The following is a 27,795-nucleotide window of genomic DNA, read 5'->3' as shown; positions in this document are numbered from 1 at the left end:
TGGTTATATCCTGAATAACCATCTAGAAGTGAGAATCTTTCCAAACCAGCCACATACTGCAATATTTGTTCCATTGAAGGAAGGGGATGCCTATCCTTCAAGGATGCTCTATTCAGGTCTCTAAAATTGACACATAATCTAAGCTCTCCATTCTTTTTCCTAACAGGTACAAGATTGGACACCCAGCTGGTGTGTTTGATGGGAAAGATAATGCCACTTTCAATCAGCCTAAAAACTTCCTTTTGCATTAATGGCTCTATCTTTGGGTTGATAGGACACTGCCTTTGTCTCACTGGCTTAGCATTTGGTTCTAACTCGATGGTATGCTGTGCTAATTCAGGATTGAAACCTTTCAAATCACCATATTCCCATGCAAAAATGTCTGCAAATTCTTGAAAAAGCTGAACATATGACTCCTTTTCAGTAGAGGAATTCACTTTACCTATCTTTAAGCTTTTCCCAGGTGCAACCTCCAACTTTTCATAATGCTCTTGCGGGACCATCAAACTGGTCTTATTCTTTTTAGCTTGATCATCCGAATTAAAAATTGACTCCAAGGTAACAAGACCCTTGGGCAATTTATTTGACTTCAGTTGAATGACTTGATCCCCATATTGTTGCTGAATTCTGTTCTGATTTGAGGCAGCGAACATATCTTCCTCCAGTAGGAATTGTAAAATTTGCTCATCCGATTCAAACACTTGGCAATTAATATTATTATCCGGAATTGAGGGCCGGATAATAATCTTGATATGCTGCTGATCACAGGTCCCTTTTATACTATTTGGTATATCATATTGGGCTCCAACTGCAGCTAACCGATCAGCATGCTGATTTCTACTTCTTGGAACAGCTATAATGTTAAATGCATCAAAAACTTCAATGGAATCCCAAACCCTAAGCTTATATGCTTTTAAAGTATCATTTTTTACTGCATTCAAACCTCTAACTTGGTTAACAATTAGCTCACTATCACCATACACCTTCAGGTTTTTTATTCCACGTTTTCTTGCCCACTCTAAACCTTGAATCAGCCCTTCATACTCTGCTGTATTATTGGTACAGGCAAAACCAAACTTGAAAGCTGCATAATATTTCTCACCCTTAGGTGAAACAAGCATAACCCCACCTCCTGAACCATTCCTGCTTCGTGACCCATCAAAGAACATCTCCCAAACATCATTCTGAGATTCAATATTAGTTTCTTGTCCTTTAACCAGATTAGGCATAATTAAACCAGCTTCTTGAAACATATAATTTCCCAAACCAGCATCCACAAGGATGCTAGTTTCATCTTCCAAAACGTTCTTTGCTGCCCATTCATCTAACAGGACATCCGGTATTTCACTGACCTAAGTTACAGGCTCATGAACAACTGCATACTCATCATGCTCAAAAATCATACAATTAGCATTAATGATGTTAGGCGTATAAGGCTCTATATGATTCTTAGACAACAATTCAGATTGGATAGTCACTTTGGTTCCATATCTAGTTCGGAACAGCATGTGTGACCAATCGGATGATAAATATCCTCCTATTTTGGCAGTAAATTCTCTTGACAAACACAGGGCAAAATATGGGGGCAGATCTATGACATAAATATCTTGAGATATAGAGAAATTAGGACAAGCATGTAAGGTTAAACTAGCATCTTTGATAAAGCCTATAGTTCTAATAGCCGAACCATCAAACTGTACTACGCCTTTCTCTAATAAATCATATTTCAGACCAAGTTGGTTAGCTATCTTTTTAGGCATAACAGAGCATGTAGCTCCGCTATCCACCATGCAATTGTGTACCAAATTATCACCAATAATAAGAGAAACGTAAAACGGGGGAGGTTTCACGCTCTTACCTTGGATTGAAGTTGCTTCTTTATTGCTGTTCCCCTTTTCATCATTCTGGACAATAGTATTAGTCAACACAGCCTCCTTACCAGCATCAGCAAATGTCACCTTAGGAGGAATTTCTTCGTTCAATGCCTTCTTCAAACTATTAACTTGTCCAGGAATAGCTAAAGAATCCCACATGCTCATGGTAACATTCATCTTTTTCATAGTGTCCACAATGCTGTAAGGTACAACTGAATGTACTTTCTGTTGTGTCTTGACAACAGACGTATCTGCATCCTTTTGAAACTGCTCCTTAGCTGCTGCAACAGGTACTTTCTTCAGAATGCTTGGTATTTGCGTGGATTTGAATGACGATTCTTCGGTTGCAGGTCCTTTACCTTTCTCTGATGTTTGGCCTATGTCAAGAGCTCTTTTCTTAGCTCGAGTATTGGCTGCAATTGGTGAATCGCCATTCATGCCATTAAATTCTTCATCTTGCCAGTTAAGAAAACCAGTTTCCATAGTATGCATATCCTGCTGTTGTTCAGGCACAGCTGGAGGTATATCCGGTTGTGAGCTTGCAGCATTTTGTACCATGAGAGCTTGATTTATCATGCCATTAGAGCATGTAGACTGATTATGAGCTTGGTTACAAGGATAACACCAGTCCACCTCTGATATTAAATTGTTTTGAGCAGGTACAATGTCTCTTACTGCATTTGCAGCATTCAAAGGTGCTGGATTGTAAGGCTGATAAGACCTTTGATTAATATTTTGCCTCGCACCTTGGTAATTATTCTGATAAGGATGTCTATTCTGTTGGTACTGCTGATTGTAGCCTTGACTTGGTTGCTGAAAAGTTGGCCTTGGAGCTTGGTAATGCTTCTTAATACTTGTCAACTCATTTCCCAGAGTCTGCAAAATATTTTCTATCTTTTGCTGGCTGCTCCTTATCTCTTGTATTTCATTTGACGTGCCTGCTACCGTTGTCTCTTGAGGAGCAGCAATAGGCATTGCTGGTATAACAGGCAAAGAGGCAAGAGGTGGTATATTAATTGGTATGTCAGGTTGAATAGCCGGAAAATAAGGCATTGGAGGCCTAGGTGCTATCTTACCAGCCTGTATAAGGCTATTTTCTGCTCTAATAGCAATGCCAAAAGCTTGGGGTAGCGAAGTACCACCCATTGATTGAATCATAACTGAGATATCACTATTCAAACTTTTTAGAAAATACAAAAATGCATGATCTGCACTTGGTCTTACCGCTGTTGGTATTCGTTTCCATGTTTTTTGAAAACGAGAGTTGAAATCTGTCATCTGCTCCTGAGGAGCACGCTTGATAGTTGTGAGCTGTTCCACCAGGGACAAGTGATCAGACTTGTCTTCAAAAAACTTGGTTAATAGATCCCCAAGCTCATCCCACGAGTTAACTGACCCCACAGCCAAAGTTCTGAACCATTCTAAAGCTTTTCCTTTCAAGGATGCTGCTAACAATTTCACAGCAACATCTTCTTCTGTAACGTGGTGCACATTACATAAACTTGCCACATCACGGATGTGGTCTATTGCCAGTGTTTGGCCTTCTCCAGTGAAATCTGGTAAGCCTTTTAGTGCTGCCAAAGGCATGTCATGATGCTGGACGAAATTCAATGGGCTTCCTTGATTGAAAGGAACGAAAGCAAAGGCTCTTGGTAAGGCCATAGCACCAAGCTGAACTGATGTACTTGCTGCAGCTGAGCTTCCTCCTGTAAAAAATGAAAAATTAAAAGGAAGAGGAGCAGCAACTCTACAAGTAGGTGAGGCTGAATGTCTATCTCTTCGATTCCTGTTTACAGCTTTACCTCTTCTTTGATAAACTCTTGTAGGAGGTAATGACTTGCCTCTTTTAATATATATGGTTCTTTTGGCTGATCTTCCTTGTCTTTTTGGTGAAGAAAGCTGCAAATATTCAAAGTTTTTCGAACTTCTAGTTTCGATTCTTCTCATAAGGCAAAATAATTATGCTCACTTGATCTTTTCACCAGGGAGTCGCCAGATACACAAATTTATAACCTCTTACAGGTCTTTATTATGCTGACAGTGCATCAAAATCAGCATAAAATATGAAAATGAACCTCCTTTAAGGTCCCACTGGGCGTGCCAAAAACTGTTAAGGCTCAAATTTGCACCCTACTAAACTATAAGTTTAGCAATCTGGCCTAACATGGGATTCACTTCTGCATGTGGGTAATGCGCAATCTTGAAATGAAACCTCCGGTTCCTAGGCCGGTTCCTATTGGATAATCACCTGATACTCTCTAATATTGGACTAACTTTGCAGGGTAAAGGGTAAGAAATTACAGAAAAGGTACTTAAAACTGAAATAAAATTAACTAGAACCTAGTGATACACCAAAATGTGAGAGATAAATAATAAAAAACTGATCTCAGTCTACAATATTCTACTTTAATTGATAAACACTTCTTTCCTGTTATACGTTTGCATAAGTATTTCATAATAAGGTCTTGAGATGAACCAATGAGGAATAGTAATCTTTCACTCAAAAATCTTGAACTTTTAAACACATATTATGACCTGCAAACATACACATGTTCCTATATTAAGGTACTGACTGAGACAAGTAAGCAAGGAGCAATATAACTCACAAATTTAGCTTCATCAATCATGCTTGTACACAAAAAATTGGAAGGAAAACAAGGTTTGATTCCATAGAAAATCACTCCAAAAGATGCTGTTTCATATATAATATCTCCAAATCTGAGTTACAGAATCTGTGCAAAAGAAATGCTAAGGACAAGAAGCTGTCTCAGAAACACTGCTCTTGCATAAATTAGAACTCCCAAATCTGAGTTACAGAATCTGTGCAAAAGAAATGCTAAGGACAAGAAGCTGTCTCAAAAACACTGCTCTTGCATAAATCAGAACTCCCAAATCTGAGTTGCAGAATCTGTGCAAAAGAAATGCTAAGGACAAGAAGTTGTCTCAAAAACACTGCTCTTGCATAAATCAGAACTCCCAAATCTGAGTTACAGAATCTGTGCAAAAGAAATGCTAAGGACAAGAAGCTGTCTCAAAAACACTGCTCTTGCATAAATCAGAACTAAAAAATAACTGAAGTGTCTTCAGGCATTAAGTACAAAAACTCTCCAACTGATTGGGACGGATGCAAGAAAAGGGCCTCAAAAAGAGGAGTCTAGAAGTCACCAAAAAGGGTTACAAACATGGAAAAGTCTTCTTTAATCAATAACCAACCCAACAGATCACTAGAAACAGCCTTAAAAAGCTCAACCAAGTAATAAAAGCTCCCTAAAATGGTGAAAAAGTCCAACTTCGACCCTTCACCTGAAAGTGCTTCCACCTCCCTAGATTTACTCCATTTGGTTTCAAACAACCTCATGTTCCTATAAAAACGTTCTTGTCTCCAAAATTATCTCAACTCCTTTTGAATATTTCCCAAGTGGTTATGCATGATCCTATATGCTCTCCTTATGATATAGATATTGACAAGAGAAACAACCAGCCACAATTTTTGGTGGACAAAACTTCTGTTTGAACATGCATTCCTTACGTCTCCTGACTGTGCATTTTAATCTTATGTAGAAATGAAGTTCGAGCATGGGCTCGTGACACTCATTTCATTACCAGTTGATTCTGATTTCATTGAAGTTTGCTGTTCGAACATGTGTTAAAATATTTCAAATGCTCTGTTTCTAATATTTCAAATGCTCTGTTTCTATACCAACCTGTTACATTGAATCTGTTAGACACTATATTTAAAAATACCAGGCGTAAAGACTGAAAGATGTTTCGGCCAGCAACCTGTATCGAGCACTCCGAAAGAAGTTTCATCGAAAGAGTGCTTTCATCGAAACAGAGCGTGACGTGTGAAGCACTATGCAAAAGGTCTTCGACGGAATATCACCTTCGATCAATTTAGGAAACTGCTCATTGATACTCCAAGTTTCATCGAAAAGTGGAAACAGAAGGCAAAAAGGTAAAAAGTGATTTCGAAGGGATATAACCACCGAAGAAACTCATAAAGCATTCATCGAAATGCAAGATCTCATCGATGACATGATGTCGAACAAAAGAAAAAGTGTTTCATCGATAAGGGAGGATATCGATGGAAAAGGACTGTCGATGAACATACATGAGCCTTTACCGAAGAAGGGAACTCATCGAAATATGATTTCGATGAAACTTGCAAATGACTTACCGAAAGAAAGTTTGTCGATGAAAAGATGATTTCGATGAGTCTTGAAAATGGCTTCTCGACATGTGTTACTCACCGAAAAGGTAATATCAAGGAGAATGGGCTTTCGATGGAAGATCAAAACGCTCGGCCGAAGACAAGGGTTTCATCGAAAACTTGAATTACTATAATTTTGGTCGAACTGTACTTCCCGCAAAAGAATTAAAGGCCCAAGTGAAGAATGTCACATCTGCAATTAAGTTTAAACACTTGAGCAGCCATTGTAGACGCAGAACATTAACTGTGCACAAGTTGCCCATACGATTACAGTTGAAGAGCCAGATTGATGCCGAGAGACTGAAAATTGCGAAGAACTTGCGAAAACTTGTGAACGACAATCAGAAGAGCCTTGTCAGAAACAGAATCATTTATCTTCACTATGTAGCATTTACTGTAAGGTTTCATATTGGAATAATATGTCCCTTAACACAGTTTATCCATTAATGCTTTCTTTTTATGCATATCATGAATAGTAAAGTAAAAGGTTTCATATTTAAAACAAATATGTCCCTTTGATACTTCAGTTGGTTTCTTCATCATTCCATTTTGACATTCTGAGATTAGTTACTCTAAAGGGTATGTCGGGCTCATACCCGAAGGGAGCCTCGGTCAGGGGCACATGCCAATTAGAGTAACTAATTATCTGCACATGAAACAAACACATTAGCATAAACATTTCTTTCTCCTGAAGCAGTGATTTGTGTCTTTATCTTTCCCGCCCTTTCAAAACAGAAATATGATAGGCTATGATAAATGATACGTTGTAGGATAATCTTTCATTGCTTAGATCTGTTTGGATCTAACACCTCTTCTCTTTTGTGCAGGAAAGTAGGGGTTTTTCAGAGTCTGAAGATCGAGAAAACATTCATAAGGGCAACGGGGCAGCCAATAACCAGTCAAAGCAACCCAAGGCAATGACTGGTTATCCTCACACTCACTATTTGATTCTATCCTTTTCTGTTTTGGATATGTAGGAAAGATAGAAATGCTAAGCTCATGGCTTGTGTGAGGTTTTAAGAAACTCAATGTATATAAATATGCTTCAGATGCATGAACTCAATTTGTAATCTATCATTGTTCAATACAAATGAAAAATACGCCTTTTTTCCTTTTTAAACACTGCAATGTACCTTTTGTAAATGCAATCATTTGATAAATATGCATCCTTTGGCTAAAATTACATGGGTAATGAAATTTTAGATAACAATTACCTTGCTCAAACTGTACAGATGTTGTCTTTGTTGGTTTAGCCTGTACACTCTCATTAGTTTTAGGTTTATCTAACAGTGGAGTCTGTACACTCTTATTTGATTGAGAATTATCTACTAGTTCATTCAAAATTTGATTTGAGCTTCCCATAATTTCTTTTCCTTTGGATCTGTCCGGAATGGTGTGAGTTGTTGCCCTAGAAAATTCTTCTTGGGAAGTAAGGAAATCAGGATTCTTTTGGAAAAATTTAGCCCAACCTTCTCTGGTCTCATTTATTATTTCATTGAATCTACCCATCATTAAGCTTATTTGTCAGAGTTTTCTACTAAAGATTGTTCCATTTTCAACTTCTATATATCTTTTCATTTCCTCATTAGTTATAGAACCACAAATGCTTTAAAGTTCAACTTCTTTAATCTCTCTATCCCTCTTGACTGCATCTAATCTCCTTGCATCCAACTTATTATACAAAGATAAAGGAATTTCCTTCAAAATTTCTACCAAAGCCTTCTTATATATGTCTAAATATAACAAAATTGCTTCTTCCATTTCATTTTGTTCATTGTCATCTGAATGCTAATAAAAATTTGACACATTTTTCAAAATTCCATCTTTAGTTACCTCATCAACTAATTCTGCACAAGTCATTGGGGGGATGATGGTAACATTACCAGATTCAATTGATTCATCTATCTCACTCTTTTTCTTCTTCTTGTCGGGGGTTGCAGGGGTGGATGGAGCTGGCTTCCTCTTCTAGATAGGTTTCCTTGCCGGAGGTGTGAATGTTGCTGTCACCTTTCTTACTAGCTTCCTCCTTGGTTCTATCTTCTTCTCTTCTACTGGAGGCTTGTCAACTTTCTTCCTCTATACCCTTCTAAACGCAAGAGGTTGATTATCCTCTATATTAGAGTCAGAAGTGATAGGAGATATGAAGGTTTCTGGCTTCTTTACCTCTGGAGCACTTGTCACTTCAGTTGCTGCAGCTGCCATTGTCGGTTGATCTACCGGTTTAGATCCAGAACTTAGTTTTGTATCTATCCTGTGAATTACATTCTTAACGAAAACAAACATTTTGTCTATTTTCTTTTCCCTCCTTTTCTTATTGAAGCCAATTTTAACTTCAAGTGCCTTCTCCTTTGTAGTACCAAAGTGTTCAGCCTTATCATCTAAAGGAGCATCAAGCAACATTTTTGCATACAGTTCCAGAATGTTGTCATCAACTTCATAACCTAATTCACTGACTCATATTGTTCTAGATTCCACCGCTTCCATGAGAGTCTCATCTATTTTCACCATGAAGCAGATTTCAGTGGAGTATTTCTTCACAATGTGTTTGGAGATTCTCTCCTTTAGTCTCATGTTCTTTTGGAAAGATTTAAAGAAACCCCATAACTTCTCATCCATGTTGCTGCCAAGACCGGTGATTGCATCTCTAATCTGCCTGCCTACTAGAATGTCCCTTTCTTAACACCTTTGATTTTTCCTGGATTTATCATCAATTCACTTCTTAACCATTCACACAAATCGTATTTTCTATCATTCTTTATCATTTGATATGCAGCATGGATATAGGAACTGGCAACAAAGTTTAATCGATTTGATTGTGTTACCTTGTAACCGATGATCATGCTAGCAAATTTTACATCTGAGTCCTTAATGGTGCTTATCCTCATCGACCTTCCATCATGGGTTGCACCAATGAGCTTTTCCACCTCAGTGTTGGAGATCTTCTTGCCAGGTTCTTGCCCGACTTTGGGTAATTCAGTGACCACCTGAATTGCTTCTTTGGTGATCATATGAGGTCAGTCTAGCCAGATGAATTCATTATGGACCTTGCTCAAAACATATCTAATCATTTCATCCTTGAATTCTGGTATATACAGGATTCCGGATAACCCTAGGTATTCAATGATTTGGTATTTTGGCTTGATTGTTCTAGAGCTGCCCAGTCTTCATTGCTACTTGAGGAACTTCTTTGAAAACAGGTCTAATCCTATCCTTAACCTCAACTATCGTGGCATTCACAATGAAAGTAGGAGCAAAGGATGATCTGAATGCCATTTCAAAGAAATACCTAGATAACAATTGCCATTTGAAAGATCTTGATGACTTCTATAAATCTCTTTAGAATGCCTTTGCTCGCTTTTGATCGCCTATGATTCGCCTTTGCTTCGCTCTGGTTTTCTTGAGTGCTAGGTGAGTGAAAATGAGGCAATTTTCCCTTTTTATCAGCAAGTAAACCCTAATTATCCATTGTCATAAATGCTTACCAGTGTGCCCTACCGGATGTTGGTTTCACAGTTTTATGCCGGATAACCTCCATTAATGATCAATACAACTCTCCAGATCTCTTTCCAGATCTCTTTCGAGGAATATGCAAGATTTGTAATAAATTTGCCAACCCCTAAGGCGTCTACCTTAGTTATCGGTTGAATTTCCTGTTGGTGCAGGAATACTCTGTTCTACTGGTGGAGTTACTGGTGCAGTTACCAGTGTAGTTGCATCTCCACTTGGTTCCTCAAACTTTCTAACCCATCTCTTGGTGTGATCTTGTTGTAATTCATCTACCTTCTCCTTTGCTTTCTCATTTGCTCTGTCATTGCTAACCTATTTAGTCTTGCTTTTGCAGTACTTAGCAATATGGCCTATTTTGTTGCATGCATAACATGTAACATTGTTCTTTTGAATTTCTTTGCCCTATCTGGTGTCATTCCTTGATCTGCATTGGTTAGCCAAATGTCCAAACTTTCCACATGCATGACACTTAACATTCATTCTGCAATCTTTTGACTTATGACCATATTTCTTGCAATTTGTGCAATGACCGGGAACTGAATTGAGTTTTGATTTGCCCTATTTCTACATTGTTTAGTGATATGGCCAAATTTATTAAAAACAAAGCATCTACCATTGAATTTGTAAGCATTAGATTGCCTTACCGATTTCCTCTGGTGTCGGTCGTCTGATGGGTTCTGCATATCGGTTGTCTGACCTTCATTTGCAGTACTAGAGCTTTCACCTTGTTCAAATCCAAGTCCTCTAGAATATTCATTCTGCCTTTGTCTTTTCAATAAATCATCCAGCTGTGCAGCACTAATCCTGAATTTTTTTTTATACTCACTTGCAGTAGTCAGATCATTTCTCAGAACCATTATTTGTCTTTCAAGCTCTTGTTCATTATTTTGGGATTGTACCAAATTAGTTTTCAACATATCATTCTCACGAGCCAATCTGCCACATTCTTCAAAAAATTTCTTCAGAGATACAACAAGATTTTCTTCCTTCTTTTTTCTGTCCTCAATATCGTTTGACATCCTCATAGTTAGGTCTTGCATTTCATTCTTCATGAGCATGTTTTGTTGACTTAGTTTCTAACATTGTTCCTTAAGTGTATTTTTCTCTTTATCATCCTGGTTTTGCAAAAGTTCCTTCCTCCTAGCTTGAGCAGATGATAAGCTTTCTTGCAGAACAAGAATGAATTCATTAATAGAATTCAATTCATCTTTCAGCTTTAAGTTCTTCAACCTTTTAGCATCATAATCCTCAAGTGCCTTCTCAAGTTGCTTCTCCATAGCCATATTCAATGAATCCGATTTCAGGATCTTCCTCAAGTTGTTAAACTTCCTCCAAGGCACCAGGCTCTGATACCAATTCTTGGAATAGAAGGAATCCAAGAACACTGAGAGGGGGGGTGAATCAGTGTCCTGCCGATGTTATAAGATTTTACCTTATTATAACATACACATTTAAATCGGTAAATGAAGAAACATATAACATGAAGTAAATAAACCATCCACATGAATGAACACCATAACACACAAAAGTTTTATACGTGGAAAACCTCAAAGAGGAAAAACCACGGTGGGATTTGTGACCCACAATATCAAGTCATTGGCCATATGAAAGATATTACATAGCATGGGGGCCTGCACATGTAGGAAGGCACACTTCCTAGAGCACAATGCTCAACACAAAAAGTCTCACTGACTACAAGCTTCTACTGAGATGAAACAATAATGGTGAACTCACAAAATGCATCTATAATGCCAAAAAGAGTTCCGGTTATAGCTATGTTTTGTACCTGTTCATAAACCCTAAACCCTTTTACCGATATCTCCTTTACTCTAAGAATGCTTTACAAACTGTCTATTGACCATTGCATGACACTACCTTCGCATACAAATGATCTACATACATATCCTTCGCATCTTTTTTTTCTCCACATTCGTTATATAGCAAACTAACCTAATAAAATCACTTATATACCCTTTACAAACAATATGCCTTATGTCGGCTTACAACATGTTACAAAAGATATTCAATGTCGGCTCTATACAATAATTACAAAATGATTTTACAAAGAAAACCTTTCCCGGATCCCAAACTGATGTCGGCTCCACTGAAGTATTGGATGTTGGTGTCGGTTATGACCCTAATTACTCCAATGATGGTATCTATCGATATATTTCGGTATCTGCCTTCTACAAAATCTTGTTGCCATCAATGACAACATATGAATCCAATGAGTGTGAATTACCAACAGTATATATGTTTATTTTGATAGTTCTTGCCTAAAACAGTTTTGTGAGAGAAATTTTCTCCTTTGCAAAGCAATTTGTAAATTGCATTGATCTTCCCCATTTTCCCTCTTTACTTGCATTCGGAATTTTAAATCCCGATTGCAAGTAAGATGAAAACAATTAATCTACCCCTTTGGCTGGAAAATTTTAACCATCTTTTGGTGAAATTCCAAATTTCTAAGTTGAAAAATACCCATTCTTTCAAAATCGGGTTTTTAAAACCGGATTACATGTTGAAAAGTTCTTCCCATTTTCTTGAAAGCCATCTTCCCAAAATCCTTCCATTTTTGTTGATACTCATTGCCTTTATCCATACATATCATTCCCATCATTTCCCGCATTTCAAAATCTCATTTTCCACCCATTTCTCCATTTTCCTTTTTACAAGTATACTTGCATTCGGTTTTCAAAAATACAATTGCATGTTTGTCCTTCCCCACTTGTATACTTGTAAAACGTTCCCCAAGATCCAAAATTGGTCAAAGTCAAGTTTCAAATATCCCTTTTTATTTCCCATCTTCCTCTCACAAAATTGTGAAGTGCAAGGGTTAGAGTTTTTTCCAAAGATGATAGTTGCAGTTGATCTTGATGTTGCTTTGATACTTTTAAGTCTTCATCGTAGCATACCATATTGTTCTTCAATGTCAGGTTTACCATCATCTTCCATTCCAAAGAAGATGAAATATAAATATGATGAATACCAGAATGAGGTTTCTCCTACACATGTTTCCTCTCCTATGGATCATATCAAGGATACAAAAATTGGGCATGTTGACATGTTAGAATTCATCAAAAGGGTGGAAGATCTGCAGGATAGTAATATGTAGCTTTGTTGGACAACCACATTCATCATGCATCTTCTTTTCCAGTGGCTTCCCTAGAACCTAAATTTGTTCTTGCTTGCGCTCACCATTTCGACAAGGAGACGAGAACCATTAGAAATGATGATGTGGAGGAAATAATCCACCTTGATGCGGATACTATTGAGAAAGTCTTCATAATACCATCAGCATCTATGTATATGGATATTTCCAAGGATAGTGCAGCTGAGTACTATGTCAAGAGGGAAAAGGACTGCAAACGTCACATTAACAGATAGATCCATGAGCCATGAGCCGCTTTTACAAGGTGGGCTAAGTTATATCGTTGTGACTTCAAGTGAGAAATTGGAGACATCATTACTCTCCTCAGCAGAATGTTAGGTCTTGAGCATTCTAATGTTTTTGAGCCTTGGATGTATTAGTTTATCATGTTCATAAGGCAGTCCCATCACATATCATGGGGAGAAATTATTAGTGATGCTTTGTGTGAACAACTTGCAGCAGTCCCTACCACTATGACATTTTACATAAATTCATACTTAGTGTATTTGGCAACATCACTTAGACATTTCTCTGGTCTTTCTACCAAGGGTGATCGCTTGCTTATACCAGTGTGGGAGTACTAGGATCGGCTGCCCTTGAGACCCGGCAGATTACATTTCAGAAGGGTTCAAGATGCATTCTTTGGTTATTTCATGTGTCAATTTGACAAGACTTTAAAGAATAGAAGAATATTTGATGAGGCATGGGAAAGGGTGAATGAGTATGGTTGTTTGTTCCTTCAATTCCCAACTTTCACTTATATGAGAGTTGGACGTTATAATGGGCAGCCATACATGCTCCCTAGATACTCAACTAATAAGATTATTCTTATGGAGTTGGGAAGAAAAATCATGGCGGTTCATGCACATCAATCTATCAAGCATAAGGTTGGAATGGGGATTTCTACAACTAACCCATTGAAGATTGGCCAATACTATCTCATCACATCCACCAAAGCCAAAGCTATGGAGATCAAGATGCAGGAGATAAAACTCAAAAGGTTTAAGTCAAGGGAAGATTTTGATTACCAAGGTATGAAGGAGAGAATCAAAAAGTCCTTCATACATGTGCATCGCATAGAGGATATCTGGGTGGATCTCCGTACAGAAAAGAAGGTTCTTAAGATGGACTATTGTCGGCTTACCCTTGAGATGATTATTGATTTGAACCTGGTGGAAATTCCACAAGGGATGATTGATGATGGGATTGTGCTTGATCCAAAGTATATCTCACGGAGGGTTGATGAAGCCCCACTTCCTTTAATCCAGTGGTCACATAAAGAATGCACTTCCATTCTTGAAAAATTTCAGCCTATCCTAGCTAACACCAACACTTGGCTCAAAGGTAATGGTGTTAGACTCATCACGATCAAGGTTGGAAAAGAAGATGATTGTACGGGGCCTCTTGGATGTAAGTCTGAGATTCAGATTGACAACAAGGAAGGTGCATCAGCTTCAGGCACAAGGATCAAATTGCAGGTTAGTCGGGCAATGGTGCTTCTTGCTAAGGAGGCAACAGTTCATGGGAAAGAAAAGTCCTAGATTCACATTCATGTGATTGATCCTGATGATCCGGAGGAAGGACAACAATCAGATGATGCTCCTAAGTCACTGGCTTCGGAGTCACCTCATGAGATTCCTCCCTTAGTTTTCATGGAGTTGCCTCTATCTCCTCCTAACACAGTAGTGGATGAGTCTCCTCAGAATGCCATTTCCATTTCAGCAGTTGAGCCACCTCTTGATCATCAACAAAAGAGTTTGTTGGAAATCTTTGAGGATACTCCTACATGTATTCATTTGTCAGAGATTGATACCTATACTTCCAACTTTGAGGAGTTTATGAAACAATCTTCATTCCCTTTGGTTACTGAACAAGCCATGGTTGCCATTCAAACAGATATTTCCCCCAGGTTGACCACAGTTGTTCAAACAGAAACTGCTTTTCCTTTGCTTTCAGCTGCTACTGAAGGAGAACTAGTCATTTTACCTACATGGCTTAGTTCTTTCACTCCCAAGAGGAAGAAGCAGGAAATTTCTCCTGATGTCTTTGATTATCAGCAGCTTAAGCAATCTAGGCCCAAGGTTGCTAAAAGAGCCAAGACGATCTCAAGGGTAACAATTGAGAGCAACAAGATGAAAGTGGCAGAAATTGTTGAGCTCCTTGTAGATAAGCCACACGTGGAAATGCAAACTGCTGATTACAGGGTCACAAGGATAGAATTGGGTAAAAAAACGCATGAAGTGGTCAATCATGATGCCCAGCAATTCATAGCTCCAGTAGTGCAGTGGTATGATGAACATCTAGCGAAGAAAGACAAGCTAGAAGAGGAGAATAGGCAACTTGTTGTAGTTGTTCATAAAATCACAAAACTTGCTGGTGAAGGGAGTAATCCTTCAAGTTCTTCTAGTTCACAAGAATCAATTCAAGAAGTTGAAAGAGCTTCTCAGAAGGTACAAGCGTTGGACTCTTGGGTGGATCAGCTTCATGATCTGTGTATGCAAGTGCTAAAAGACATATTCCAAGTGATGGTTAAGTTGGAGACCATTGAAGAAAAATTGAATCATACCTCTGAGACTTTCAAATAAAACTTGGAAGGGGTTGAAGGTAGCCTGACGGTTTGGTGCAAGATGCCTCAACAACAGTTGAATGTTCTTCAGGAGCATGACATTATTCCTTCCAGGGTCATCTATCTAGAATTTGAAGAGCTTCTAGAGAACAAAGCCCTCGTTCTCAAATCCCTCATTGAAGAGATTGATGACACAATGAGATTGCGAGTTGAAGTATTCCAAGGTGTGGTTTCTCACTGTGAGAAGGCCTCTTGCAATATCATGTCAGAATGGGGAGTTGATACCAAAAGAAGAAGTTCTCATAGATCCACAAACGAAGATTCATAATGAGTCGAGCAATGACCAATTTTCAGCTGCCTCAATTCAAGTTTTAATGAAACATCAAATCTTCTTGCAGGAAATCCAGTTTACTTTGGAGAAGAAAAATTCTATGCTTCTTCAATGTCATGATACCATTGTGAAAACCATGATTGTTTCCAAGAACACCCATGAGCCAAATCCCGCTGAGCTACGAACAATCATCCAGAAGTTTGAAGGATTCATGTCTTTGCATGCTGCAACCTAAGTGTTTTTCAACACTTAGTTGCATTTTTCAGAATTGTAATCTCTTAGTTGTAGTTTTTCTTTTGACAATTTTATTTGTAAAAACATTTTGTAAATTGCAAGTCAAGTCATTACTTGCACTTTTGTAATTACAAGTAGACGAGTAACAAGTCATTTTAGAATAGGACTTGTAACTTTGAGTAAATCATAGTTAGTTATTGAATAACTCTTGGTGGTTGAGAGAATTTCTCCAGTTAGTTAGGATCCTCCCAGCTTTTTTTCAAGACTCCTCTCCTATAAATACTTGAGAGGGTCTATTGTAATCGATATCTTTTGGAAAGCAAGCAAAAACTCTGCCAAATTTGCAGCAAAGAAGACTTTGCACTTTTATGTGTAAATTGAAGAATTGAAAGGAATAGAAGAAAATTACTCAAGTATTGAGACTTTGTGCTATATTCTTGAGTTTATGTTCAATATTACCTTTCTTGCATGTGTTTCTTAAAGGGCTTAATCAAATTTGATTTGCAGACTTTGTGCTGCAAGCAAAGAAATGGGACTCGAACTCGACTTGGACTCGGCAAGGCCGAATCGGACTCGGACTCGGGACTGAAAGTCAGACTCGGCTGGACTCGAGAAAGTGAAAAACTCAAGAAATTTAGAGATTTTTAAAGATTTAAAACTTGTTTCAGGTACCCTTTATTGAATACACCTTAAAGACACAATAACATCATCAAACTTGGCTCATTTGATTACATACACAAGTATGCATCAATCACATAAGCATAAACACAAATTGTAGCTGAAGGAAATAACAAACATAGATATATAAATATTGTCAAATGTATACAATATTACAAAACTCATGGAATAAAAAATCCATGTCATCATATGATCATCATCAAATATTTCATACAAATACCAAAGGTAAATACAACTACAAGCCTATGGCTCAGAGGAGCCAGCACGGCTGCACCCTCCAGCCCTGGCCCCCTGCGAAGGCATGTAAGGTAGGTCTTGGATGATTCGACAGCCATAGCCGCTCCCCGTGATACCATGCCATGCTCACCAACATCAGGAACATCCATGTCACTATCTGCCTCTGAATCTCCTATCTATGCTCGTGCTCTTCGCCCCTCCTCTACCATGGCTATAGTCTTAGGCTCTATATCTACCTGGTCGATCCAATCAGTGTCAGACTCAGAGGTTAAATTTTCCCTACTTCTATCGATGCAGTTTGCCCCCATAGTTTTGTGTAGAAAGAAATAAGTTATTTCAGACTTTGTGTTGTCATAATTTGTTCTTGACATCATTAGAATAGAAAAGGGTAGATAGTACTTCACATGGTCAAGACTTTGAGCTTGGTGTTGTTGTCCCATCCCAAAGGGAGTGACGGAAGTCTTTGAACTTTCAAGAAACTTCATTTATTTTCTCTCATTTCATTTCAAAAAGTTGTTATTGTTGTTTTATGTTAAATTGCTATCACTTTTCTGTGAAGAGAAAAGGATATTGGCTTTCTTGAAAAAAGAAGAAAGACTGTTTGTTACATCCTATTTTAGTTTTAGTATTAGATAGATAGGGGGAGCCTTCCCTTAATTAGGAGATTTTTACTCACACACTGTGGTTGAAACCACAATTTTGTATATTTTCCCAAGTGTACAAAATTTTCAACCAAGAGATATTTTCAAGTGCTTTGGAATTTGCAAGGTTTAGGGAATAAAGTTGGCTCTTTTGCAAACACCATAGCTTGGTATTCATTTCAGCTCTACTCCTTGTTCTTATTTTACCTCTTAGCCTCCTAAACACATGGATCTTGTGCTACAATTCCTTTTCCCATGCTCATGAGAGGTGTTTAATGCCCTTGTCTGAAACTAGGTTGTATAAAATGACTGAAATCCATCTCTTTTCACTGCAAACCAATGAATTTGGAGGAAACCATGACCTCTAGCCCAAACTTCAGCCTTAATTTCATACTTTTCAGTCCAAAGACTCTGCAAACACCGAAACCTTGTCATGAATAGTATGAACTTTGGTACTTTTTTTGGCATTTTCCAAGGGATCTTCAAGTAGAAAGTTCTGAAAATGATGAAATTTTAGAGGCAAAAAACTTCGAACTTGTCCCAAGTTAGCTATAAACTTTGGTCAATTTCGGTGTTTGTTTAGGCATTTTTTAGGGAGCTTGAAAAAGAAGAAATCAGACCTTTCCTTTGCAAAAAACAAACTTTGAAGAGCTTTATAATGAATCTTGGTCATTGAATAGGTATCTTTGAGAAACCCTTTGGGGAGCAGACCTAAGACAACCTTGGATGGTGGGAAAGCCAAAAAGGGATAAGGCCTATTCCCATCCTTGATAGAAAATATCAAATCTAGGAGGTGTGAAGCTAGACACTAGGATTGACATTAGGATTTTCAATCTTTGCCCCCATAGTTCACTTAGTCTCTCACATGCTCAGACCTCATCTTCATTTTGGCACACCAAGCTCTTTGTCTCTCTCTCTCACACACAATTAGCAAGGCAATCAAGGAACCCCTATCCGAGACGGGGACTGTGTGCACAACACAACCATTAGACCAACCTGCTTTGTTCCCATTGAAGATATAATATTACACATATGCCTATGGTACTTTTCTTAAAATTCCATTATTGACCTTCTTGAGACATGTATATCAGTCAACAATGAGAAGATCTAAGATATTTATTTGGGTTTGGGCTTAGGCATAGGTTTAAAGTTTGGGTATGCAATACAATGAATTTCTTCCCCAAGTTCATGAACAGGTTTGTGTACACACACTCACACTCATGACTAAATGAATGAAAAAAGGCAGCTCGAAGTCAATTAGATTTTTGGTCTATTATATTTGTGAAATGAGTGCAACTTGAGGAGCTAAGGGATACACACACACACACACACATATATATATAGAGAGAGAGATAAGTTACAATGAATGAAAAATAGTATCTTGAAGGTAAATAATATTTTGATCTATTCTATTTTTGAAATGCATGTGATTTGAGTGACTGTGAAATTAGGGTTAATTAAATATTTTTTGTTTTAATTTTAAGAAAGGTTTAAAATCACATATTTTATTTTAGGTTTGTCAAGGTCTAGCCTAGGTTCACCTAGGGTTATTCTCGAGCATCGTGGATATGTTGTAGATCCTTCTATACTTAGGTTGTTCAAAAAGAACCTTAGGCAAACCCAAACTAGACTTTTTTATTTATTTTATAACAAAAAGAAATTAACTAACCACTAAGCAAAACACAAGGCCTACCCTAGGTTGTCTTTGCCTAGAACTAGAACCCAATGGCATGCATATATATTATATGCTCTAATTTACATTTATACTAGGTATCCATGTGCATATCTATGTATTTTTGTGTTTGTGTGTGGGAGAGAGGGAGAGAGAGAATGTGTGTGTGTGCGTTAGAGAGAGAGAGAGATCTTACATATATATAAGGGATGAACTAATTTGCAAAGGAAGCCTCCCAGATAGACTATTATTTGCAAGAAACCTGCAATTGGTGTAATACAAGTTGTGTTCAAATAGAACCACATTATCAACTACCTTAATGAGATCAGTAACATAATTTTGGAATAACAATTCTTGAGAATATATATTTGTGATTCAAACAAATATACTGTTTTTAGGCAAGTCACTTACAAGAATACCAAAGAGCTCAAGTTTTGAAGTGAAGTAGGAAACTCCCCTGTAAAATTATTAAAACTCAAGTCCCTAACACAACAAATAGTTCAAAATAAGTATATAGACAAATAAAATCACTTAAGACACATCAAGCATGTGCCATAAACTAAACTATTTTTTTCTTTAAATTTGTAGCCCTTGAAGTCTTGCATAAGAACACTATTGTTTATTAAAAATTGTAAACTCAATCCCTATAATTCTTGTTATGATGGCCATGTGAAATTTTAGTCAATTAGTTGTAGGATATCCTAACTGGAAGTTGGCATGCATCATGAAACGCTAAAATTGCCAAAAGAATATATCACAACCATAAATGGTAAGCAACTAACATATAGATCAAGAGAAGAGAAATCTTTTAATAACTAAGGAGATACCTACAAACGAACTTCTTAGTAAAAAGAACAACTGGAATCAATTCTCTAATTACAAGTTAGATACAATAATCTTATATAATTGACCATAAGAATTTCAAGTTATTTGAAATTTCAAACCATCCAGAACACACAATTTGATGCATTAAGTTATTTTTGCATATGTTTTATATGATTGTAAATGAATAACGTGGAAATAAAAATAAGCATAAGAGAGGATTTTTGGTAGGCATAGTGCAATAATATCATAAAAGTTACTTCAGATATATTTTTTTTATCATTTAGTGGGATTTCTTTTCAGACCTTTACACTTGAATTAAGAGCTTGTTCATAGATCCACATCCAATACAACTCATTTGTGGAAATAATACTTTAACTGACACTCTACTAACAAGGATATACGACAATAACACTTCAACCATCTCGTCTTGTAGGGAACAAATTCAATGTTGTCTTCCTGCAAACCACTAGTGTGCTTCTCTTGCTTGAATGCCTCACATCCTACCTACTTCAAGGAAACTTCTAGAGTGTGTATTTCACCATTAGTTTCCTCTTGCAAGGAACCTTCTCTTTATCCCTACATTCCTCAAACACACTCCACTAACATCATTTGTGAGAGTACCTCTCTATCAATCAATTGAAGCAAGACTACTGCTATGTTGTGATGTTTTCACACATCGCCCCATTGCAAATGTGGACGCCTCTTTTCACTAGCTAGGTTAGGTGTTTTGTTAGTCTAGTGTTCACTTGGAAACATTTTTGTGGCCTTTAGCCTTAGAATGAGAGGGTTTCATCTTGACAAGTCCAAGAGTGAGTACAAGATTGAGAGAAAGGTCTTGAAAGATGAGGTTGCAAGATTTCTTTCTTTAGTTATTACACAGGTGGAATTGTAAGGTCTCCTTGAAATTTTGCCCAAATACTACATTTAACCTTTGTATCCCCGAGTTGCATTGCATAGTTGCTTAAAATCCCGAATGTCCAAACTGGTGAAGTGATGAAAATTGTGCGTGAGCACTACGCAAACTCACCATCTCTACATGAGCACAATAAAATCCCCATTTCTTACATGAGAACCTCCAAACTCAAATTTCTTACATGGCAGTGATGGAAACCCGAATTCTTTTATATGATGGCTAGAGGTCCGACTTTGTGCAAATTGAGCTTGCAAATGCTATTTTGATGAATCAGTGGCTTGAGACCCCAAAACCTTGTACAAATGCCTTATAGTTTTCAAATGATTGGATCAAAATATTTAAGTTTTCAAAGTGAGTTGAAGGAATGATCACAATCAACAATCCAACAATCAATGCATGATCAATCATGAAACCTGATTTCTTGCACAAACTCTTGAAAAATCTGCAATCCTACATAGTGTTTAGGGTTAGCAGTATTTCTGAGAAGAGGTTAGTGGTCCTATTCACTGAAGGACTTGAAGAACCCTTGAAAGGATGGGTTAAATCCTTTGATCCACCCACCTTGGTTGAAGCAATCAGGAAATGTCGGAGCATGGAGTTGGCTGCCTCTAAGTCTAAATTTCAGTCCAGGCCTTTCCCCTATCGAAAGGACAAGAAGTAATTTTCCAATCAGTCCAAGAAGTTTCCTCCTCAGATGGATGATGAGCTCTGCCAAGAGGTCCGAAGGAAGAACTTATGTTACTCATGCAAAGAACAATGGGACCCGGGTCATAGGTGTTATGGAAAGGGCAATGTACGTTGGCTGGAAGCCTATTGTGCTGATGGATCAGATTCTGAAATTTCTGAACAACGGACTGACATGGAGGAGAGTGAGTATGAAAAGGTTCCAGAAGGGCCTGAAAGTGATCAAGATAATGGGGGTATAGTAGTCCAACTCTCAATCTTTCAAAAGAATGAATCATTCAAAGTTCAAGGAGTTTTGGGACAACATCGATTGGTTGCTCTAATTGACACCGAAGCAACTCACAACTTCATCGATGCTAGAATTTTTGCAAAGAGAGGCCTTGTCACTGGTGAAGTTGAAGACTTCAAGGTCATGGTGGCTGATGGGTCAACCATTTGTTGTAAACGAATGGTTTCCAATATGTCTACGAGGCTAGGTAACTACGAAGTCAAGGATAACTTCTATGTTCTTAACATTGGAGGAACAAATGATGTGGTCCTTGGCATATAGTGGCTGCGATCTCTTGGAGAGATCACTTTTATCTTGCAAACCATGGAGTTGAAATTCATATTTAAAGGAAAGAAGGTAGTATTGAGAGGGATGCCAAATGGAGGCCCTCGTATTGTGTCACTAAAAAGGATGGAAAAGCTGATTTTCCATGGACAAGTTGAGTGGGCAGCAAAGTGCATGATTATGCCATCCGATCCTGTTGAAGTAAAGAGGCAATATCCTTTAGATATTCAGGAGTTAATCACAACAATGAACAAAGTCTTTGAGGACTTACCACTTGGGAGACCTCCAAATAGAGGATTTGAACACATCATTGACTTGGAGGAAGGAGCAAAACCGGTTATTACCACTCCATATCGATATCCTAAGAAGCATATAGATGAGATAGAGAAGGCCATCAAGGAACTCTTGGATATGGCGTTCATCTGTCCAAGTAAGAGCCCATTTGCTTTAGTGGTGGTTTTGGTCAGGAAGAAAGATGGGACCATGCGCATGTGTGTGGATTACTGAGAACTAAATCAGAAAACTATCAAGAATCGGTACCCCATTCCCCAGATTGATGAGATCATTGATGAGCTACATGGAGTGGTTTTCTTCTCAAAAATTGATCTCAGATCGGGTTACTATTAGATTTGCATGAGGGAGTCAGATATTGAGAAGACTGCATCCAGGTGCCACTTTGGGCATTTTGAATTTCTAGTCATGCCCTTTGGCTTGACTAATGCTACTACAACATTCCATTCTTGCATGAATAAGATCTTCCAAAATAGCTAATGAAGTTTGTGCTGATATTTTTTGATGACATCCTCATCTTCAGTAAGTCTTGGGAAGAGCACTTGCAACACTTAGATGAAGTGCTCAATATACTGGAGTCAAAACCCTTATTTGCTAAGGAGTCCAAATGTGAATTTGGAATGAGAGAACTACTTTACCTTGGTCACATCATTAGTGCAGAGGGGGTCAAGGTTGACCCTGAAAAGATCAAGGCTATTGTTGATTGGCCTCCACTTGAGAACTTGACACATTTGAAGGGGTTCTTGGGTCTATGCGGGTTCTACAGGAGGTTTGTGAAGGGTTACTCACAGCTTGCTGCTCCCCTCACCAATATCACTAAAAAGGGGGCTTTCAGTTGGTCAGAAAAGGCACAAGGAGTGTTTGGTAAGTTTAAGGAGATTATGAGTATGTGCCCTATTTTGGATATACCCGACTTCTCCAAACCTTTTGAGTTACAATGTGATGCATCAGGAGAAGGGGTTGGTGTTGTCTTGATGCAACAAAAACACCCAATAGTGTTTGAGAGTAGGAAGTTAAGAGAAGCTGAAAGGACTTATTCCATCTATGACAAAGAGATGCTTGCAATTATGCAAGCATTAGCCAAGTTTAGACAATACTTGGTGGGGAGCAAATTTGTTGTCAAGACGGATCACAATAGCCTCAAGCACTTCATGCATCAAAAAGATTTGAATGAGAGACAACAGAAGTGGGTAAGTAAGCTATAGGCTTACGACTTTGACATCGATTATGTTAAAGGGAAAAATAACATTGTGGCTGATGCTCTTTCCCGAAGACCTCATTTGAACTCATTGTGTGAGCTTATGGATGATTTGAGGGACTTGTTGCTTGCTGATTATGCTAAAAATCAGTTTGCAACCAGCATCATAGAGTGTACTTTTCATGATGAAAAGTACAAATTGGTGGATGGGCTGATTTTGTACAAGGGATGGATTCTTCTAGTGCTCAAATCCAAGTTGAAAGGGAAGATTTAACAGGCTTTTCATGACATTCCTCTTACTGGTAACCAAGGCTTTTTCAAGACATATAGGCAGATCCAAGAAAGATTCTCTTGGAAAGGGTTGAAGAATGATGTCTTGAGATACATCAAGGAGTGTCACACCTGCTAGATGAACAAGGATGAGCATACTACACCAATTGGTTTGTTGCAACCCCTACCTATTTTCAATCAGAAATGGGAAAGTATTTGTAATGTCCCCTGTAATGCCCCGCCAGGAAACCCCGAAGGGATAAGCTAAAATAACAAGAATAGAGTGCAAATTTTTTTTTTTTTTAAGTTACAACACATAAGATGCAACAAGATATCAAAGATTCAGATTACGTAGCGGAAGACATTAACAACAATCTCCTAAAGAGTTTCCCAACGAGATTACTTAAATTTCACAATTCATTTAACTCACACAATTAATCCATTAAGCTGAATATCTTAATAACAAGATAAATCACAATCAGGATAATTTCTTTCAAAAGAGGGAAATATAAATCACAAGCAAGGATTCATCATTAAGATCCATTCAAAATCTTCATACAAGCTTTTCATTTAAAATTACAAACCATACATCTACATTTTCTAATACACTAGGGTTTCATCATAACATAAGAGATCTTTCCAAGCATATTTAAATTCCTTAACAACAACTGAGAATAATTCATTACTCTAAGATACATCCTTTCATATCCCAATTTATTGCATTTAAAAGATGATTACATACTAGCATCTACGATAATCTCATTTAAAACACTTATGCATTCAATCAACATGGCATTCAAGGAAGAGCTGAATATAAGCATTTATAGTTAATTCCAATTATCCACTTAACCATTCTAACATAAGTTAATCATACATGATAAAGCTGAATAAAGGAAACATAAGAGAATACATCACATAACACCATAATGATCTCGGAGTTCACCCCTAAAGGGCTACATCTCCGGGTCTGCGCAACTGCAAGACCCCTCTGATAATTAATAAAGTTAAGAGTACAAGAGGTTACACCATACAATCCAGCCATCAAGGCGAAATATAACAATATACAAATGACCACATCGGTCCATTAATACATAAACGATCCTTACAAGAACAGGATCCAGCTGAACATAATCAAAGCTAATACAAAGGTCCAGAAGAGCATCCATAAAACTGAGCCATCACCATCCAAGGTCTAACATGAAACCGACACTCACAAGGGCAGCGACAAAGGACGACTCACAAAGGTACTCAAAACAGGACAAGCGACAACACGCTAGCGAACGTAGGGACAAGTGTCATCACACAACCTGGTATGGATACCATGGCAAGTCTTCATAGGTCTCGGCCCATACACTGGTAACCTTGGCAACCTAATCCGAACTTCCGGCCCATCCAAGCCTCATGTGGACCCACACATCCTCTCGTGAAGACAAGGAAGATGGTTTGCCATTTTAGGCCTTCTCACAGCATGTCGAATCTATGATAGCACTCGTCCCATGTGTGAGGCACATTATCTTATTTAGAGATTATATTCTAATCTACTTAGGTTATCACTTATCAGACTCACTTCCGACGGGTTATCCAGCAGCCACTTTGGGCGCGGCCCCCAATCGAAAGCCACTTTCCCATACGACACTAGACTGACTCAGACGAACTCAAACCAAGGAATACACATGGTTAGACGAACGGAGTTCAAGAAGAGAGAAACAATCATCTGGTCGAACACGACTCAAGGATGAACACTTACTGACGGTACTCTAACTAGAGACCTGACAAATTAAGGTCAACCACAATCATCATTCGACTCACACACAAGGAGGAGATGATCAAAACGACACTACCACAATACAACAGTCAACTCGGAAATCGAGGACTAAAACAGGAACACCAAATCATCCATACGACAGGGTCCTACTAAACAAAGCAATCTTGCCATTTCATAATTAAAGGCGAATACAGAATTTAAACTCGCAAAGCAATAATCAGAAAAGACAATATTTTCTCAAATTGATTTAATCATTACAAGTCGATCAAGTTCTCTACACGATCTAAAAACAGATTACAGTTATCTACCTCATCAAGGGATAAGTTGTTCTTGGTTTTCTAACTCCTAAGGTTCAAAGCATCGAACAGGCAAATTAAGCCATAATGAGTTTTTAAACCAAATTTATATTAATAAAATCAGACAACTATTAATCAATTAAAATAAGCTATTTAATCTCCAATCAAAACGTCATAAACATACTGGTTCTAAACCGTCCTGTACAGTTTCATATTTCTCAATCCCAGATGCACTATACGGATCACGGAACATATAAAAAAATAAAAAGGGAAACCAAATGAAGGTAATCATTTCCCAAATCCAAATCTTACTTTCCTACGCACGTATAGCAGAATCCAAATGAACTGTTAATTAAAGGGGTATATTCATTATTCCACGATCAATACAATATACACAATTAACGACTAACAGTGCACAATAACCCAGTTAATTATTAGTTAATATATAATTATTAATCTCTATTAATAAAATATATCTCGCTAATAATTAATGCGTTTGCACAAATTTCGAATTAATATCGATTAGTATAAATACACAAATTAATTTCCATTAATCATATATATAACAAGCATTAATCAATAATTGGAAATTTAATTTTAAGAAAACTTTTAATTTAACAAATTTATTTATTTTATTTTTTTTTCATATTAAAAAAAAAATAATAAAAAAACATTAAACACTTATAATATTTAAAACTTCAAGAAAAAACCACGTGGGGGCCACATGGGCTCCTCCCACGCGAGCTTCCCTTTCCCTGCGGAAGGGCTGGGGAGACCATGACATGGTCTCCACCCAGCCTTGGCTGCGTGGAGGTCACGCCATGGCCTCCGCAGGCCTCTCCCCAGGCTTAGGGAAGCCTTGGCTGTCCCCAAACCTGGGTCGAGGGCCTTGGCTCAGCCGTAAACCCTCCCCAAATCCGCCAAAACTCAAACACGCCACGCGGAATAAGTTTCGCTTAAATTAATATATATATATTTTTTTTAAAAAGCTGTTAAAATAGTTTCATACACAGCAAGGGAGAAACATAGTCTCACAGAGACTGGAATGAATAAATTATTATTTTTTCTTTTGGTTTGAATTCCTTCATAAACAATTATAAACATACCCAGATTAGGAAAGGGGGAGATTTCTCCAAAACCAATCAGCATAATGCTTAAACAAGATTATTCTTCCCAATTTTAACATCTAATCTGCCAAACCCCCAAATATATTTCAATTTTATTTATTTAAAATCATTCTTAGCAAACCAAAATTGATTTGAAAACACAGAATGAAATCTAGGAGGGGTAATTCAAGATCTTATTCCAATCTACTCTTTTAATCAAACAAACTGATTTTTCAATAACAAATCCAATTCTTTCAACCAGAAATTCTTTTGGCAAGCAAGAAAATAATTCAGAATCCTACCTTCATTCGCAATCCTGGTAGAGATTACTGAAGGAGAGTCCACCTGCCAGATTCAGCAGAAGTTTCTTCCTCCCAAAACCTTCAATTTGTCCAAAATTATCTCCCCAACCAAAATTTCCCTAAAATGTCCATTCTCCCCAATTTTTCCCCAAATTGGGTTATATGGAAGAGTTGACCCAAAAATTCCATTTTTGGAATAAAAACTTTTATTTAAAAATAATCCACAAAATTTAATTCTTTTCAACTATCACCACAAAATAACTTGCTTTTTAATTCAAAAACGATTTCCTCATTTAAACAAATTTAATCTTTCAATTCAAATAAGCCAACAGAACACAATTAACTCTATGGCGATAAAATCTAAAACTTTCTTTTCAACAGCATATATAAATGCATTAATATTCAAAATCAGACATTAAATCGAATCTACTCCCAATTTAAAACGAGCAATTCATTAACAACGAAAATCACATAACGAATTCTCAATCAATTTA

The 27,795-nt window shown here is 37.5% G+C and overlaps 1 pseudogene; it reads right to left on the bottom strand.

Annotated features, from left to right (window-relative positions):
- Positions 1-27,795, bottom strand: part of LOC131053392 (probable LRR receptor-like serine/threonine-protein kinase At1g56130) — a 279,171-nt pseudogene that overhangs the window by 90,963 nt on the left and 160,413 nt on the right.

Source organism: Cryptomeria japonica, chromosome 11 (genome assembly GCF_030272615.1).
Source record: "Cryptomeria japonica chromosome 11, Sugi_1.0, whole genome shotgun sequence".
Lineage (NCBI taxonomy): Eukaryota > Viridiplantae > Streptophyta > Pinopsida > Cupressales > Cupressaceae > Cryptomeria > Cryptomeria japonica.
The sequence above is the reverse complement of the archived record's forward strand: the minus strand, read 5'-3'. Positions and strand labels throughout refer to the sequence as shown.